Source organism: Micrasema longulum, unplaced genomic scaffold, assembly GCF_059751315.1.
Source record: "Micrasema longulum isolate JH-2025_06_02 unplaced genomic scaffold, ASM5975131v1 h1tg000487l, whole genome shotgun sequence".
In the NCBI taxonomy this organism is placed as follows: Eukaryota; Metazoa; Arthropoda; class Insecta; order Trichoptera; family Brachycentridae; genus Micrasema; species Micrasema longulum.
Genome location: NW_028277684.1, coordinates 1122775 through 1142365, shown reverse-complemented (window position 1 = coordinate 1142365; position 19591 = coordinate 1122775). Strand labels below are relative to the sequence as shown.

At 33.5% G+C, this 19591-nt stretch overlaps 1 protein-coding gene across 5 annotated transcripts in view; it reads left to right on the top strand.

The window, feature by feature from the left end:
- Positions 1-19591, top strand: part of LOC148281181 (GATA-binding factor C-like) — a 167203-nt gene that overhangs the window by 33164 nt on the left and 114448 nt on the right. The gene's annotated exons all lie outside the window — the stretch shown is intronic.

Below are 19591 nucleotides of genomic sequence, written 5' to 3'. Positions count from 1 at the left end.
TGTGAGTCAAGCGTCTTGACCACTCCACCACGGCCGCCGCTTTACTTTAATCAAACTTTTAGTCGGTATTATTCAGGTAGGACTTATTTATTTTATTTATTTATTTATTTAATTTTACAATACGCCCAAGGGGCATTTACAAAAAATATACAGTTAAGTACAAACATAGTGCGTAAAAATTTAAAAGATAAACAATGCTTTTTTGTATACATTTAGAAACAATAAGAAGCATACTGCCATGCAAAATAAAAAGTGAAACTTTACATAGTAAAAAAGAAAAAAATAATTTTACATGGATATAATAAAAGTAATTGTAAGTAACTTGTAAAGAATTCAAACAAAAAAAATAAAAATATTTTCATATACTTATAAGTATAAAAAAAATAAATCTACAAAAATGTTATATTACGTATAGTATGTTAACATTCATTATTATTGTGGCAGTCACATTATTAAGGAGTTGGTTTGGACATTTAGTGCGAATAGACAGCGAAATAACAGCTAAAATATTTACAATGCGCTTAAACTCGATGGTTTTAAATATTAATCGTCATTATGTTTTCGGAGTATTTTATTTCAATTTGAAATATATTATACTGAGTAAATTCTGCAGATTGTGTATCAACACCCCCTTCGGTGACGTTTGTTACTGAGTGAAAATCCAAAATAATAGTGTCATAGAAATGGACTTGTGTATGTTCAACTGAGGGTACATATTTGGATAATATTACCTGTTATTGTCCGCAAGACAAAGCGGCTACTCGGGTGAATTATAGATCGTGAATTATGATTCTCAGAATGCTGTTACCGGTTCCTAACTAGATTATGTAACAAACCAGTTTCTCAAATAGTCCAGTCAACACCCGTCGCTAATTAATATTCTAATCGATATAATTACTATCTAAATTAGCTGTGCGCTATCTCATGTTTTATATTACTTCTTCCTGAGTCTGTTCCTTGCTGTGGAATTAAGTTCCGGTTGCGCTATTGTTTATTGAGAGGTCATTCGAGAATACGTAATCACTTCGCATCTTACAGGTATATCCATACTGTACCCATCCTATCTAAAAAAATGTGTTTAAATGAATACAAACGCAATAAAGTCGCTAAAACTTGAATGGTGATTTTCAACAGGCTTAAATTTGGCTATTACAACAACAACAAACCATCACGTCGTTTTCCCGTAGGGATAGGCAGAGAGGATAGAACGCTCAATCACTCTGTCTTTGCATACATACCAAGCTTCATCAACATTCATTCATCTTCTCATGCACGAACGCTGATTATTTCTACTCTTGACATGTCCATCTTCGAGTATTTGATGGACTTGATCGTGCCATGTCTTTCTCGATCTTCCTCGTTTTTTGCATCCATCAATATTCGCATCGTAGATCTTTTAGCCGTTCTTTCGCTGTCCATTCTCTCTACATGTCCAAACGAACGCAGCAACCCTATTAAATATTGATAATTATTAGATTACTAAAAAGAAAACCATATTTCTGTGATAACATTAAATAATTTTATGGAAAATTAATGTTCAATCTTTGAATTGACATTCGTGATCGGGACAAATATTATTTTAATGCGTATTTATCTACAAAAAAGTGTTTAGTGCTCTTATGAAAGACAGTAATAGACAATAAAAAAGCAGTTGACAGGTAAAAATTAACTGAGGAAATATGCTTATTTATTAATATCATTAAATTTGTTCTATATAGGTATTTAAAATGGGTACTAGCAGTTTTTTCTTCTAGAGTGAAAAATTAATTGTGAAAGGTAGGCACTTCATAAAAATATCGATATAAAGCATCCGGACAGAGTAATAAATAAATACGTTTATAATATTCGTATCGGTAGCAACACTAATAAGTTTTCGGTACGCGTTACACCCGTCAAGTCAAAGCTGCTATATAAATTAACATCGACGACAGGTTGGTACTAAAAGAGCATAAAAGTATTCATTTCATTATTTAAAACTCGTAATACAGTCAACACATATGTATGTATTATATATCTGATCAGTAGTCTACAAGGAGCCAAGTGTAGTAAATCATGTAAAATACAGTTTATCGAGGCGATATATCGGTAAGTGCAATAAAAACATTAATAGGGCCGTTAACGACAGTCGGAGTTCGGACAGTAGCCGGCGGGTATTTAGTATGCGAGAGGAAAGTGTCGCCGGCGGAGATGAATAATATATAATATGATGTAGGGGGCGAAGGCCCCACTCGGGTGGCGCGCCTCGGGGTGGCGGGTGGCGCCCCCGCCCCGCATTGATATTCCCCGTGGATTCAGGAAATAGACAAATATATTACCAGAATCAAACGATCTTCCTAGAATCCGACGAACTTTACGACTGAACAATGCTCGGATTTGATATATTGCGTCTTGTCGCGAGCCCACCGCCCGCGCCAGCGCCCGCGCCCGCGCCCGGAGGAGTTACGACTCCAAATACAACTTTGTTATCCAATTACTTATTCCTTCCAATCAACGTTTTACGAGTTACTGGATGTTCTCTAAAACGTGCTATTTGTACCATCACGCTGTTTGCGCAGATCTTCCACGCGATAGGCGAGATAGAAAAATGTTGGTCGTTAATATAAACACATGGGAGTATGTACTCATTTTGTTCGTTTATTCAGCCTCAATTATTCATAGAATAAACTGAAAAATCGTGGACTTGTTAGATAACGAATAAAGGACGCATTTGTAACGCAATAATAAAGATTAACTACTAAACATTGTGTATGTTTGTGGGCAACCCCCGCTCCGGCCTTGGGGTGGTCACGTGTTAAAAACACTGCTTTCTCGAGAGGGAATTGTAGGGTAGGTAGATTATAATACAATAATTAAATCAGGCTTTTCTCAAGCCTGAGTGTTCTGTGTTGAATTCACTGTTATGTTTGGGTCCCTTGGCTTGTTGCGGAAATAAAACCTCAACGAATATATTTCGTTTCAGATTTTTTTTAGGATAATAGTACAAAAAGGTAAATAAAAAATAAAAAAAACAAATCAAATAAAAATATTTAATAAAAAACAAATAAAGTATTAAAATGAATATTAATATTAATTTGAATATAAAAAAGAGGAAAAAAGCATAAATTAAAAAAATCAGTTATTAGTTTTTTTTTCATAAAGGGTAATAGCTCGCCCATCTAATCAGCGCATACAAAAAAAGCTAACCATACAATATACATACGAATACACATACACACAAACACATATCTTTAAATATATAAATCTTCTGTACGTGTGATGTTACTGAACTCCTCCTAAACGGCTTAACCGATTTGCGTGCAGTTTTCAGATAAATAAAGATCTTTGCGCTGCGCGTGTTCGTAGATATTGAAATTTTCAATCAAATCTGAAAGAAAAGAAGTTAGAAGCATAAATATTTTTTTCATCGACCTACCAGGGTTGCATTTGACGAGAATGCAAGTACAAAAAAATTAAGGATGTTGTTTTTTATGTTTAATAAAAGTTTGTTTTTGAATGTTTACAAACAACACTCGCTTTTTATGGATCCCAATCAGATACCTTCCTTACATTTCTTATAATTTCTTCCCATTTATTTATTTTTACTGGATTTTTGGTAATACTAAAATAATATTAACTGACATTTAGTACATTTTTGAAAATCGCATTCATGAACAAAGTGCACCCCTGTTGGTGCGAAGAGCCGAGTTTGACATTTACAAAATATATTATATTTTTGAAAATTAATTATGATATGTTTTGGAATTTAACCGTAAACAAGTATTTATGTACCTTCTTATCAATGAAGAGTCTTTTTCCAAGCTAATAGCAGGCAAGTCAACGTTCGGGCAGGACAACGTCTGTCGGGTCCGCTATGTATGTATATACATATACGTACAAATTTATATATATATATATATTTATTATATATACATATTTATACACATACATACATACTTACATACATATCTAGGCTTACATAGCTAACTAAATGACTAAAATATTAGGGCTTTAGAATTGATTCTCAGTGAGAACCGATAAATTCCATGTGACTATTCCCGAGTTTATAATATAATTATAAGTCGCCTGTTTGTAAAAACAAACGAACAAAGCTTTCAGGCTCTAAAAGATGATTCAAACACCCATTACTTCTATTATTATATTACAAAATAATTTTAACAATAAAGCAAAACGGTTTATTTCTACAAAAATCGTCATATATTTAAAAACAAAGTTAAGATTTACATGCACACTGGGTTGTAATTATATCGAGGTCAGTAGTCAGTACGCATGTTTATACTTACATAATATATTACTATATATTAATTGTAACTATTGTTATAGTTATTCAACTGTATCATTGTTATTATGTGTTTATATGTAGCTCCGGAGTATCTTAGGGAACTATGCATTCCAGATGAACTAGCTGACAGGCGTCTCACGCTTAGATCAGCTACGTCTACGGCGATACGAAAAGTTATTAAACAGCGCACTAAATTCGGTGAACGAGCATTTGCGGTCGCAGGCCCTATGCCATGGAATGCTTTCGAGGCTGTAAGAGTGAAGTGATGTTTCGGAAAAAACTTAAAACTCACTTGTTCTCTAAATTATTTGAATAAATCCGTAGCATGTGAAAACGAAATAAATTGTTTGACTTAAATTACAAATTCAAAAGTTTCAATTAAATTTATTTATCTACGGAATCACTTTGTAAGGCGCCTTTGGGGTATTATATTACGAAAATGGCGCTGTATAAGTCCATAAATAAAATTATATGTTTCTATGTGAACATATATTTTTTTTATATTTTATTTTTAGGTAGTGTATATGTTAAAAGCAGTTTATGCCGATTGTGTAAATAAAATAAAAAATAAATAAATATTACGAGTATTATGTCCCCATGAACACAAGTACCTACATAGACCCGGCGTCTTTATTGCTTTACGTGGAACTGTAATATAATTATCATAAAACAAGCTTTTATTCTTCACGTACGACACCTGGAAATTTGTTTATGAATATTATTATTTAATAACGACACGTGATTGAACTGAGAATATTTTAGGTATATTCGGACAGGATAAGTTAGCTACTTTTGATTCGGTGACTAAAATCGTGCGCAAGTTATAAAAACGACGATAGTTTAATTATTTATGATACGATCGATTATCGATTGAAGAAAATACGTGAAAACGTGGAGAGGCATTACATAATAAATATATTTTACGAGTATCTATACTATGAGTAATAATTATCGTTATTTACCTATCGGCTTAGTGCTGCATAGGGCATTGGGTTTACTGCTACATAGGAATTAGTGCTGCACAGGGCATTGCATTGGCACTCCAACTGCAAGGTAAGGTGATCAGTCTTACCCTTGAGGGGTCAGTCCGGGAAGATTCAAATATAGCAGTGTAAGTGCTTCCTCCACATACCCGAAACCGTTTTAAAGACAAAAGCCAATGTTTGTTGCCAATAAACGAGTTATTCTATTAAACATAGCAGTCTAGAACTATCTTTAAAACCGATATTTCACGTGTATCCTGCCACAAATCGAACCAGTAAGAACAGAACCTCAAGAATGGTAGGCGAACACGCCAACTATTACACAACGAGATGGAATTATTTCCACTCGATTTACATTTTCAGGATTTTTACTCTCGTCTAGGGTTCTGGTTCTTTTTCACTTAGAACTGTAGTCTTCATCCGCCCTGACACATCATTTATAGACTTATGTACGATGTCACGATATAAGTAATTATGTATGTACTCGTATGTTCATTATTATATTTTTGTACCTTTTACATTATTTTTATATAACCCTTTTATTTTCTTATTCTTTAAATTTATCTTGTTTCCATATACTTTATTTTTATAACTGTATATAAATATATGTATTTTTATTTTATTTGCAGCTTCTAAGTGCCTAACAATTGTTAATTGCTTTTATTTTTATGCAGATAATGTACTTAATTAATAGCTTACACCACAGTGGAAATTTTTTATTGACTGTTTTCACAATTTTCGTTTATATGCCTTCTTATTTTCTGTATACAATATATGTAAAAACTGTTGTTTTTTTCCCAAATAAAAATTAATAAATATAGTAAATCAGACATAAAATGGGCTTAGGATCGATTGTTTCCTGGTTTATTTTTGTGTTCGTTCTTTTTAATCATTTTAATTTATAAAGTGGCATATATTCTCGTAGATTGAGAAACAATGAAATACTGTTCATCGATCAGCATAGAACAAACTATGGCCTTAACTCTCCAATGATCCGTCTTTGTCGTATTGTTAACTCAAGACACGATCTGGACTTTTTTGGTTTAAGTTTACAACGATTTAAACGAGCACTAAATAAATAGTCCAGATCATGTCTCGATGTCCCTTATGTTTGTCAATGCTTCTTTTATTTTTTTTTAATGTTTTAAACTATTCTTTTATTGTAATATTTAAACCTTATAGATTGTTTACATGGACAATGTCCGTTAATAAATAAATAAATAAATATTAAATGAAATATTTCTTAAAATGGGAATCTTACATCGAACAAATTAATTAGGAACTATTAGGTTTTCTATTTCAAATATTCTTAAAAATAAAGAGTAAAAAATGGCACTTTGTCAGTACGGTAGCTCTTAAAGTAAAAAAGGTCGGTACTACATTTGATAAATAAAATATGTAAAAAGTACATTAGTGAATTTAATCCCGTAAATGCCTAGAAACGGAACCCTTTGAACCTTCATCACACTTATTGCTGTAACTCGTTTGTATTCCAGTGAATGGAGCTCGTCACCGAAAATAATTTAGAAATATATTTGTCCATCGCCTTTTGTAGGGCGATAATGGCATAAGCGCACTAGAAGAGAGAAGTTGTATTATAGTTCGCATTCAGACAAGCGAAGTGTTCTCGAACCGTGAATAATAATGAAGAGCTAAACGTATTGTGTCACGGGCTCCGGCGACCTCGTCCAGCATCCTTCCTCGCACAATGGGAGGAGAGATGGAACCTTCCAGATAACTCCACACTCGCTCTATCTCCCGACTCATCTCTCTGTGCCCCGTCCCAACAAAAGGTCCCCCTTGCGTGCGACCTCTGAGAGATGAAGTTTGATGTTTGGACTAGCGATGGCGGAGTGAATGCCGGCTGCGTTGGTCCTTGTAGTCGAGGGATTTCTAAACTGGTGAACTTTCAATCAGCGGGGGTGTCGCGTCATTGTGCCGAGAGCTGAGGGAAACACGACGCACTCTGACTACCCCCCCGCAACTTCTGTTCTACTCGCTAACTTCAGGTGGCGTTCATAAAACGCTTTCATCTACCGTCATTCATTCAAACCCAGGATAATTTGACAATCTCGATCAACATTATGTAGCTCATCTCAAGATTCCAGACCCAATTCAGGAAAATGTATACAATTCGATTAATAAGTCACGTTTCATCAATATAAACTTTTCTCTTATTTAGAGTACCCGATGTAGGTATTAATTTATTCTATGTTTAATACATTGGTATATTTATTAAATAGAAAATGAATACTTTTGTTCCGAAAATTTAATTTAATCTATCAATTCGGGGGCTTAGGGTCATAAGGGCGAAACTACAAAAAATGTTGTTTTGTGTTAAGTACTAATCTGATATACAAACAAAGTATCCTGTTAGTGACAAAAAGATGAAACTCATCCGATAAGTAGTTACCTAGATAAATTTGTGTGAAACTACAAATGAAGCGTTTTGTTTAAAGTCAGAAGAATAAAACGCCTTTTACATCAATTTGGTTATTTACTAATGTAAGCGCAATTTAGGGTCATATAGACGAAAGCGTAGTTTCATATTTTTGTCTATATTTTATGCTCTATTGACTTTTTTTTTTATTTTCTTTATTTGTTACCCTTAAAAGACAGTATTATTTTTTAAAAACTGTTTTATCATTTATCTCAAAACGGTGTTTTTGTAGTTTCGCCCTTATATCCCTTAACCCCCGAATTATGCACGGGTTTTCAGGGCCAGACCGCGAAACTTCAGAGAAAAATTCCTCATGGTGAGCTTTAAAAAAAAATGTCATTTCGAAAAGGTTTTTTTTTATGATCTCGAAATGAAGCAAATCTTTCATTTTTGGACTAGCATCCCTTCCGCAAACCCCTTCCCCTCCCCGACAGAAAAAATGCGATAATAACGTATTTGACCAACGAAGCAATACGTACCAGACGCATACAAGAGAAGCAGCTGGGTAGGAGAGATGTAGGGGTTTGTGGAGGAACTGCTAGTCCGAGAAATGAAAGATTTTATCTGTTTTGAGATTACATTTTTTTTATTTTTAAAAATGACTTTTTGGATTTTTTTATTGAATTTTTTTTAAAGCATAAGGAACGTTTCTCTGAAGTTTTGGTGTCTGAATCTGAAAAACCGTGTATGTAAGTACAACCATTTCCAGCATATAAATTGCTAATTAAAAATAACGCTTAATACTTAAAGTATAGAGATCAACATATTTCAATAGAAATTAAGAACATTTTAGTGATGGAAATATGGAAGTCAAGGCATTTATAGGGCTTATGACCTATCATGGCTGGCTTAAGTGGCTATTTGCACACTGTGTAGCATTCACCATTTTGCCCATTAATATTTCTTTAATTCTTTCTTCTGCTGATTTTTGTAAAGTTAACGAGCTGTAGCTTTCATTGATGCGAGTGAGATTCATCTGATTGAATTATTTCACCAGTGCCTAAAACATTTTTATTCTTCTTTTCGGACCAGCTGGTTTATAGTATAAAGTATACTCAATATTTTTTAAGACGCATCATTTTGGTCAGTAAAACACCAGAGAGAGCAACACCAAAAGCCGTGTGGTTGGCAGAGCCGAACCCCGCTTTGATCTACAACGCGTCATCCACTGCAACGTCAGCTCGGACAAGATATTAAGCGTCGTGCACCGGAAGACCATTTCACATTTTGTCTTGACATTTCGTGCCGCTCACCAGAGCTCTCCGTTCAGGTTCGCTATTGTAAATTCCGTCTGTACAAAAATGTAAGGATGTAACTCGTGTGTATCTATTTATTTATTTATTAACGAACACTGTCCACGTATACAATTTATAGGGTTTAAATATTACAATAAAATAATAGTTAAGAACATTAAAAAAAAAGAAAAGAATCATTGACAAACACTCAATTTAAAACTTCAATTGTAATCCATCTTTCTCATTTAACCTCTAATCAATTTACGCGCACCCATCCATACAACACTAAAAAAAGTTTATGAATGAGGAAGTTCAGTGTTTTTTATATATATATTTTTTATTTGTTTATAGACTATTAAACTAAGCCTAAAAAATAATGTTATATTATCAGCGATAAATTTTTTTCAAGTTTTGTATTTCTGAAATAACTCCGGGTGTGACGTCAGAGGTTTTTCTCTGCCAGTTCTCCCGATTGGTTCGTATACGGTAAGTAAACCGGATATACTTTCAGCTCTCATATCATCGGTTGGTTCATATGAACCAGTGACGTCGTTTAAAATAGAGCGTTTTTATTGAAATATTATTTATTATTTTTTTCGTACATTTTCAAGAAACTTTGAAGTACAATTGAATGCTTTAATTTTTACCGCACGCAAGAAAACATTTTTTGTATCCAATTTCCCGTAGGGCTGAAGTTCCTCATTCCATAGACAAGTCTTTCGTTATCATCAACATATTATATTTCTTCAAAAGATTAAGATTCCGATTACGTTCTACTAATTTTTATTTCCAATTAGAATTACAATAGAATTGTAGGTGTATTTAATACTGATATCAAATATCAATTAAAACTACTCATTTGATGAATGAAGAAGATGGTTTGTAATTTATGTGGCATATTTGTTCGTTGTTCGCAGTGGATTTAGTTAGTATAGATACATATCTACTTACACACATACCTCCATATAACTACATATCATATGAACCATAAAAAAGAGTTGCCGATTAAAACGGAAGAATTTTATACAACACGCGAGAAATGCATCACATTAATACCAATGTGATTTACAAGCGACAAATCCATTGATTTCTTTAGGAAAGTATGGAATATGATCGGAATACAATAGTAATATAGAAAAACTCATAATTTGAGTACCTATATTGAATTTTGTATCAATTCTACAATAATAATGAAGTTTAGTGCTACAGGAAATTGGATACAAAAAATGTTTTCGTTAATGCTCTAAAAATTGAAGCATTTAATTGTATGGCGAATTTTCTCGAAAATGGATGAAAAAATAATAAAAACGAGGTATTTTTAACTACGTCACAAGTTCGAAGATATAATGTTGTAATAGATTTTCGGGAAGCCAACTTACTAATCAGAAGAACTCACCGAAGATAATTTGTGACGTCACACACGGAGTAATTTCAAAATTACCAAGCGTTAAAAAATCATAGCGCTGATAATACGATACATAAAAATATTTTTTTTTTTAAAGAAATTGGCTAAGTTTTATAGTCTATTAACAAATAATATATTTTTAAGAACCACTGTACTTCCTGGAAAGTTCGTGATTTCTTAATAATACAAATAAATAAATAAACTTAAAATGTTCTTTGTCTCTGTTGTAATAAGAACTTTCCTAGATTATGAAATGCAGTTCATGTCTACAAAAAATTTGAGAAACTCAAAACATTGTTGACTACTTTTAAGTAAATAACCTTTATATTTAGCAAGTCAAAATAAAAAAGCTCTTGAACTGTGATGCAATTAATGATACACAACGCAAATTTTTATTTTAATAGGAAAATATCACTTTTTTACAATACTGAAGAAATACGGGTCTATGAAACAAATAAAAAATAGTACTTATTGGTAGCATAAAAATATTTTTAAATTTATAATTTTGAATTTCCGCGAAAACGGTCGTTGCCTCGGCTACGCCCATAATACTTCATGATTACTGTTTATTTTGACAATTGTTTAAAACCTCTTAAATTTTAATAAAACATCGTCACGAATCTTGACTTGACAATTATCATTGCCAAATATGTCGCGTTTTTCGGGGGAAATGTTTTTTATAATTTCTTTTTCAAAGATATGCATGAAAGCATTTCTCCACGATACGCGCATTGATTTTGAAAATAAAATTAATTTTTCTAGAACAATTTCATATTTTTTTATCGGTATTCGTAATATGTGATATTTCTCAATTCTCTTTTAGTTATTGCTTTATGTAGCTATTTGATTTTTCCTTGAGGGCAAATCTATAGTATAAAAATAAACTTTCATATTATTATGCATATAGAAATTTGACCAGATCTCGTCAGGAGATCGTTCAAAGGTTGCAAGTCGGTTGAAGCTTAGTATTTTTGTATAAGTTTTCCTTTCTATTATTACAAAAGTATTTAACAAATACAGACACTTGATAAAAAAAGTAAGTTGCTTAAATTTGAAAACGAGAAAAGCCGAAACAGCATTAATTTATCACAACGTTTGTTTTCCCTATACAAATTAAGAATTATGAAAGGAAACACGTTGCCGTTTATATATTTCACGGGACGTTGACTTTATGAACTCTTTCTTTTTAGTGTTTATCCACAAACTTAATTAATTTGTTCTTAGTTAAATCTAAAAATATTATGGTAATCATAATACATTTGTTTATTGTAATAGGTTGAATAATCCTGATTGATGGAATAACGAGGCGAATACAACTGGAAGGCTAGTGCGCTAGATCTTTTAACTCGATAGGACACGTTTTTAATGCGCACCATAATGTTCACCCCGCCCCACACACACATCCACCCTTATACAGACACTACACCAATACATCTAACACTCACTATTACGCCCTAAATGCGGAGCCAAACTCTTATTCATAGTATATGACACGTCCCTATATAATTCAATAGATATGGATGTTAAAATATATGCGGCATAGTAAATGTGACGTTGAAACGATCCAAACCCGCAACTGTTATAGAGTCTTGATGGACTCTATCAGCTGCGCATAGAAGAAAGTTAATAAAATGATTCCAAAGGAATTAAAACTCTATGCTTGTTAATGAGGGAAGGATATAAGGACGAAGGCCAACACATCGTCCAAATTTTGTATTTATTTCTTTCTTCTTTGACCAGTTTACGTCAATCTTGATAACTCCCTAAGGGGTTAAATCTAGATCTTGTAAACAGACATTTGGACAAACTTAAAACACTGTTAAAATATTAGTTATAAAAAAAATTTGTTTGATCCATTTTACTGTCAGTTTACGGGCTACGAAATATTGCAGTGTAAAAACGCTTAAAAACAACACGTTTTTATATGATGCACAAAAATAAAAATGAGCAGAACTCAAAAATAGCATATGAATTATTCAAACGAAACCAATATTTCACGCTAACATTGATAGGAATTAAACGCGAATCCTCTTGCAAGATAGGCAAATGCACTGACCGCTAGACTACCAGGCGAATAAAATATATAATGTATCGTTATCTTGTTTATATTTTCAAATCAAATGTTAGCAAAGCCACATGCATTCGAACAAGTCAGGGCCTATTTTTCAAACGGATATTACGAATGCTTTTATAATTTTGTGTCAGCTAATCCTCGTCATGACATGGCAAGACATATTGCCACCGTAGATTAATCTGACAAGCCATATTATACACCATCACTCTACTAAAACTCGCTACTAAAATGCTAAATATTTGGAGGGCAAGATCTTCCCGATCCAGCAGCCGAGATATAATTTTATTTATGCAATCACCATTACCTCTCAGTCTTACCAGACGGTGCGTAGGGACTGAATTTGCACACCGAATACCCCATAACTTAGTCATCTATTACATGAACGTAAGATGATCAGTCTTAAGCTTTCAAGTGTCCGTCGAGTGAAAATGAATTGTGTCCATTGCATTACCTTTAAAACAAATATTTCACTGTTCTTGGACTGGCACCTAAAGGGTAAGACGGATCGCTTTACTTTCTTGTAACAGATGATCGAGATACGATGCATTTGATTTAAGAATCCAGTGTGTATTGTGCACCAGCGGGTGCGGATAAGGGTTTGATTATGATGGTAAAAGTTGCCAGAGACGTGGTATGTGACAGAAATAGGCTTTTTTACCCCACGCGAGATCAGACGTATATACGCAGTTCGGGTATTTGCATGATTGAGAATTTTCTCTGCTAGACCATGGGAGAAGAGTCACGTACAGCGGTTAAAGGAGTATGGAGTATGGAGAAGCAGGTAGTGGGTTGTCCTCGTACGTGTATGCAGAGGTGTAATTATGTGTAATTTGGTAATTACGCCAGAGACACCGCGCGCACTCGACCGGGCAGCGGACGCAGACATTTCCTATGCAATGCTTTGCTAAACAAGCGAACGAAAACGTACAACGGCGAAGAAAATGCCAAGAAACGAGGTATACTCATATTTCGTATACCAACTACCAACCAATGGAACCGCGTCTCGAAGACACATACCAACTAGGGATTAAATGGGTGCGTACATTTTCACGGTCACTGTTATCAATATGTATCTCTTTTGGGTGGTCCCATGTGAGTTCGATTCGTTTTGACGTTTCAGCTACCATTGCAGGATCCATATTCAGGGTAAACTGTGTTTTTTGTAGAAAAATATAGTGTAAACTTGGGCACCCTGAAAAATCTGCAATAGCGGAACATTTTATAAACAGGACATATTTTCGCCTTCGAACCAAAGATTTTGCATAAACCTAGGAATTTATTTAGTTGTTTATTTAACAAATTTACGGACAATTCCAATCCAATCCAATTTAAACAAATCATACAACGAAAAACAATAATAATACAGTAACAAATAATAGAAGCAATACAACAAAGAAGAGCAACGACAAGTTAATACATTTGACAGGCATAATGGAATCCAGGTTAATTCTACAAATATACATGCAATTTATTTGGAAAATTTCTTCAGTCTATTTGCAAAAAACTACAGCGCACAAATATTAAAAGAGGCAATTGAAATACCCAAATAGCATAATCAGATACGACGCAACGGGCTGAAATGAGGAAGTTCTGTAGTTTTTATTATTTGTTAATAGATTATTAAACTAAGCCAAAAAAAAAAATAATTATCTGAAGAAATCAATCAGTATCTTAATATTTCACATACTGTTCTAATTAATTTTTGTGCCTATTATTTGATTACTTAGCATAATATAATATTCAGTATTCATGAACTTTGCCATATCTGTATGTAGTCCACTGGCAGAAGATAAACCATTTAAGAACATGGTTAGATACTTTATTTTGGGTACTTACTACGAATATTATCGTACATATGACGTAATAAAAAACTTTTTTTTTGTATCGCAGTAGACCAGGGCCCCGATTATAATGGAAAGTTAACATTTATCTTAAAATTGAATGTAAAATCTTCAATATAATTTGTTTAAAAAAGTTAGGAGCGTAAATATATAATTCATTTCTGTCATTCTGTCTAAAAAAATAAAAAAAACAACATCGGTTCAGTTTTGAGGTTCGGAAAACGAGACAACGAAACGCCGATTTTGTCCATTTTAATTATTCACCTTTGAAGGTACGACATGCACAGTATTAGGGAGGCATCTGCAAGACAGAGACAAAAAAACAATGTTCTAATACCTATGTATTCAAGTTCTGTCACCGCTATCCTCACAATTTATGTAATCCGAAACACAAAAATAATCATGTATATGTACATATCTCATTTTAACCAAATACAATGTACCAAACTTTCGATTGTGTTCATTTGATATATTTACGAGTACGTACTCAAATCTAGCAATAGCACAGATAAATTAAATCCCTATTCAGTGAGCAATAGCAAAGAATTGTCTGGTTCGGCTCGTTACTTATAAAAACAAAACGAAGACACAAGAAAAAAACATTACGTCCGCATTATACAAGATTATATCTTAAAAAAAGACATTAGCAGGAGGGCTATTGTTACATATATTATATTATAATATTTTGCGTTTTCCCTCAGTAAATTTTCTCCGTTCGGTAAGGCGAAAGAAATATTTTATTTAAATGGTACCGATTTTATTCGTAAATTGTCTATTTATGCACCCTTTAGAATAACATTTCAGGCAGTTTAATTAACTTATGCAAAAGACGCAGGATATTAAAGTATCAGAATAGATTGACTCCCTCCGGTGGCGTTGAGTGTCGAGATATTTACTAACACAGTCTACCCGCTTAAATGATCTGATTGTGCTAATCTTAACCGGTAGAATAAACAGCAGAAACTAACCCGTGGGTCGTGGGGGTAGTCAGTCATTCGGAATATTATTCGATTGACAACATTATCCGAGTTATAAGGGCACCAGAAGTTTAGTATTTAAAACACGATATCTGGTAACAGAATATAAAATAACGCGCTGATAATCGTCGCCATCAGTGTTCTGTGCCGCGCAGAAGATGTAGGCAAATTATATAATTTTTGATGGCCGATAAAGAATATAATGTAAGTAATAGCCGAAGAGTGAAGTAATCAATCATGGACGCACCCGTGCGTGAATCGATCGCTGTTAGGCGCTAAAGTTATAGATATCAGGTATCACAATAATTTGTTTGGCCGATAATTAAAACGAAATCGCTCACTCGAATGAGATGTAAGAAATCGATCATTTCACAATCGTTAATTATGTGCAATTACGCGTATTTAGTATTTGAATGTATGGGTAAAAAATGAACGTAGTCTCATTGGTCGGAAGTTCCCCGTCGCTTTTCCGCTACCCCTATGTACGGGGACGGTTGGGTCGTTCGCTGTTATGAAAAAATGTAAACATCTGCTTCCTAACGATTTTCGGGGTCTGTCCCTGATGCTTATCTGCAGCAGCGATGGTAGAGTCTGATAGTGGCCCGGTGCGCCGTGCGGCGGTAGGATCGGGCACGAGAAAACCAGCTTTCTGTTCTCTGTCCGCTCTTGGCTTTCCTCGTTATGTCTGTCCTGTCACAGAAGCCACAACATTGATGGGTGATTTTAGCAACCGGCTATCACGCGATTTCGTTATTACTCGTACGGGCTAGAAGACAACTTCAATTATTCCATTCCGTTGCTATTCACGAATATTTTATGCGATTTTATTGTACCTTGACGCTATTGATATTTTATAGAATTTTAAAATACACGCCTAATTGGAATAGGTATATAAATAAATTGTGTTCATACCTACTTACGAGTACATAGGTATAGATTTTATTTAGTCAATCAATTACACATTATTTTTTTAAACTTTTATAATATACGAAATATCGTTACCAACACCAATGAGGAAGTTCAGTGATTTTAAAAATATTTGTTAATAAATTATCAAACTTAGCCAAAAAAAATAAAATATATGTATCGTATTACAAGCGTTATACATTTTCAAAGTTTTGTAATTACTCCACGTGTAACGTCACAAGTTGTCTTCGGTGAGTTCTGCTGATTGGTGAATTGGCTTCTCGTAAACCGGAAATTTATCACAACGCTCTATCATTGGTTGATTCGGAAGAACTAGTGACATCGTTCAAAGTAATTAGTTTTTATTAAAGTGCGCGTAAGAAAATATGTTTTAACTCCAATTTCCCGTTGCACTAAATTTCCTCATTGCACCGTATCTTGAAAATTTGTTGCATAAAAGTAAGACAATCAATCTTATGCTTCGGATCATAGTTCAGATATAAAATATTGCAGATATAAAATATTGCAAAATATTGAAAGGTTGATTTCTGAATGTTTTGTTAATTCCAAAAACATTTTTCGCCTTAAATGTAGTAAATAAAATGTACCCATAAACAATCATGGTAGATTGGTCGTGATTGGTGTGACTTTTCCTGAATCAATAAATTTATATTATGTTTAGTGAGAAATCGCTTTAACAAATTGGTAAATCAGATAATGGGGCCATGGTAGGAGGTAGGGCCTCTCCACGGGGCGCTGTGCCACTGCCGCACATACGAGTATAGGGGCTGGACTCAATAAAGGTAGATATATTCATCAAGCATTTCATTCAGCCTCTGTAATAACAATGTGATATTTCCTCTCGTGTGTTTTTAATCTGCGGGATATCAACGGTTCTTTTAGGATTATGTATTAACATGAAAATTAATACCACCAACTTTGCTATTTGGCTAAAGTAAATAATGTACTCACCCTAATGATATAGGAGCACCCTTCTGTAGAGCATCATCCGGAAGGGGTTTGGTATTATGATTAACATTTATTGGATGCATTTGCAAATACCTAATGCATCACTAGAGTTACGAGTAAGTATTGTGCATGAGAACACACGAAATAAAAGTAATAATAATGATTTATTAACATAACATAAAAATTCCTATAGCGTACTAGATTTTTGTGACAATTGATTTCTTTGGATTATATGTATTGATATTTTATTATGTTTTTTCTCGCTTACCATGCTTGAGGTCTAGAACTAGATTCCTAGGAAGGTCGACCTGAAATATTTGTTTATAAGGCAATATTTTACCGTCTCTAAACAGGAGCGTAAAAACTGATCACCTTACCTTTCCGTACCACATTGTTTCTTTTACCATCAAGTGCGGGTAAGGGTTTGATAATGAAAGTAATTTTTGTTATTTCAATAAAAATATCAAGTTTGTTATGTCATGATCATCAAACTCTTATTTGTAACTGATAATGCGTAGAGAGCTGAATCGTTCAATTTAATTCAGCAATCTCGGTTCTTAAATACGAAACTACCCAGATTTACATAAAAAATAATATTCAGGTACAGTGCGTTCAAATGTTTAGTGAGCCTATGTTAACGTGATAGTGCCTGTCGGTGAACCAAATAAACATAATGTTTTTGTTTGTGTAAGCACCCACATTCGACACATTTGAATGGACTGTACGTAATATATCTACCAATCTAATTTAAGAGTTGTTCTTGATTAAAATTCTCAACGCTTTTACATCAACACGTTTTTAAATTATAAACTGTATGCAAAAAGCCATTAGAAGTGATTTTTTTTCTATCAATTAGTTGAATCCAATAAGATGTTTCAAAATGACATTACACTGGAACCTCTTTGAACACGCTGGATACATTCTACGCAGTTCCGTGTTAAAAGAGCATACAATGTTTTGAGTTTGTCCAAATTTTTGTAGATAAGGACTGGATTCAACCCACTACGAATCTGTTGATATCGACATATTATAACAAACAGGAAGCCAATAAAGGTTTCAGCTCTTTCACTTCAAAAACGTCGACAGGTGAAAGAGTCGAGGGAATATAGATGTTCAAATATAGGCAGAATGGTGAATGTTACACAGAGTGTAAAGTGGCCATTTACCAGCCAATGACCTGTCATAAGCCCTGTGGATGCCTAGACTTCTATATTCCCTTCTGTAAAATGTTCTTAATGTCTGTTGTAATATGTTTAAAAAAAGTATACTAAAAAAATAAAAATGCTGGATTAGTTTCTTGTAGATAAATCTACTCAGGATTTCTACTTAATTTAAAAAAAAAATATAACATGACAAAAAAACACGTTAAAAAACCGCAACAAAGATTAATAACTATCATATTATATTATACGCCAGGTAAGTAAAAGAGAGGTGTGGGGCATCCTAATAACAAATAGTATTTTATTCATATTTAAAGCATTAACTTCGTGATCAAACATTTTGCTAAATGTTATTAAATATTTGTATATAAACACAAAATATATATAATAATAAATTATATACCCACTCACCGACTTTTCTATGTCTACCAGTTTCGAGTACCCGTCTTTTCGTTCGGTTTAATTAGTATTCTGAAGAAGAGACGGGTACGTCTCGAAACCGGTAGACATAGAAAAGTCGGTAAGTGGTTATGTACAAATATTCAATAACATTTAGTAACAAATAATATAATAATATTATTTTTACGAATTGCTAAATTAATGTTTTATTTTGATTTTCTGACCGTGTAATTTAGAAATCGTGTAAAACGAGGTTCTAGTGTATTCATAATTTTTCTGATTCTGTCGACGTGTTTTCGAGATATTCTCACAAGAATAAAACAGCCATGGTGGTATTCCAATTAGCGAGCGTTCCCCGTATGAATACCCGGCCAGGGTACAACACGAGGAGGGAAGGAAGTTCACCAAATCATGTTAGTCGCCGGAGGCCCGACATATGTTTTTTTCAAATAATTGTACGAATAAATGAATTAAGGGAAGTAGGTACTCGGAAGGGGTCGGCTCCCCTTTCGTATTGCGGAAAGCTTATTGGTTGAAAGCTTTTACTGAGGACGAATCAGCTTTTGGTAGAAACACGACATGACAATGGAATTGAATAGTGCGGTGTTTTGTCTGTATAAGGTAGATGAATGAAATAATACACGGCTCAGACATCCACATCCACATAAACATTGAATATTACATTATTTGTCTCACCGAGTATTGATCGCAGATTAGAAGTTAGTATATTATTTTCTGATATTGTATTGTTTTCTAACGGACATACGCATGTAGACACTAAAATATAAATTCGCGGAGATAAAGTTTCTAAAATACTCGCAGTGTGTCAATATAAAATATAAACCTGCTGAGATTTAGGTTTCTAAAATACTTGTAGTGTGTCAATATAAAATATAAATTTGTTTTTTATAGCCATGATCACT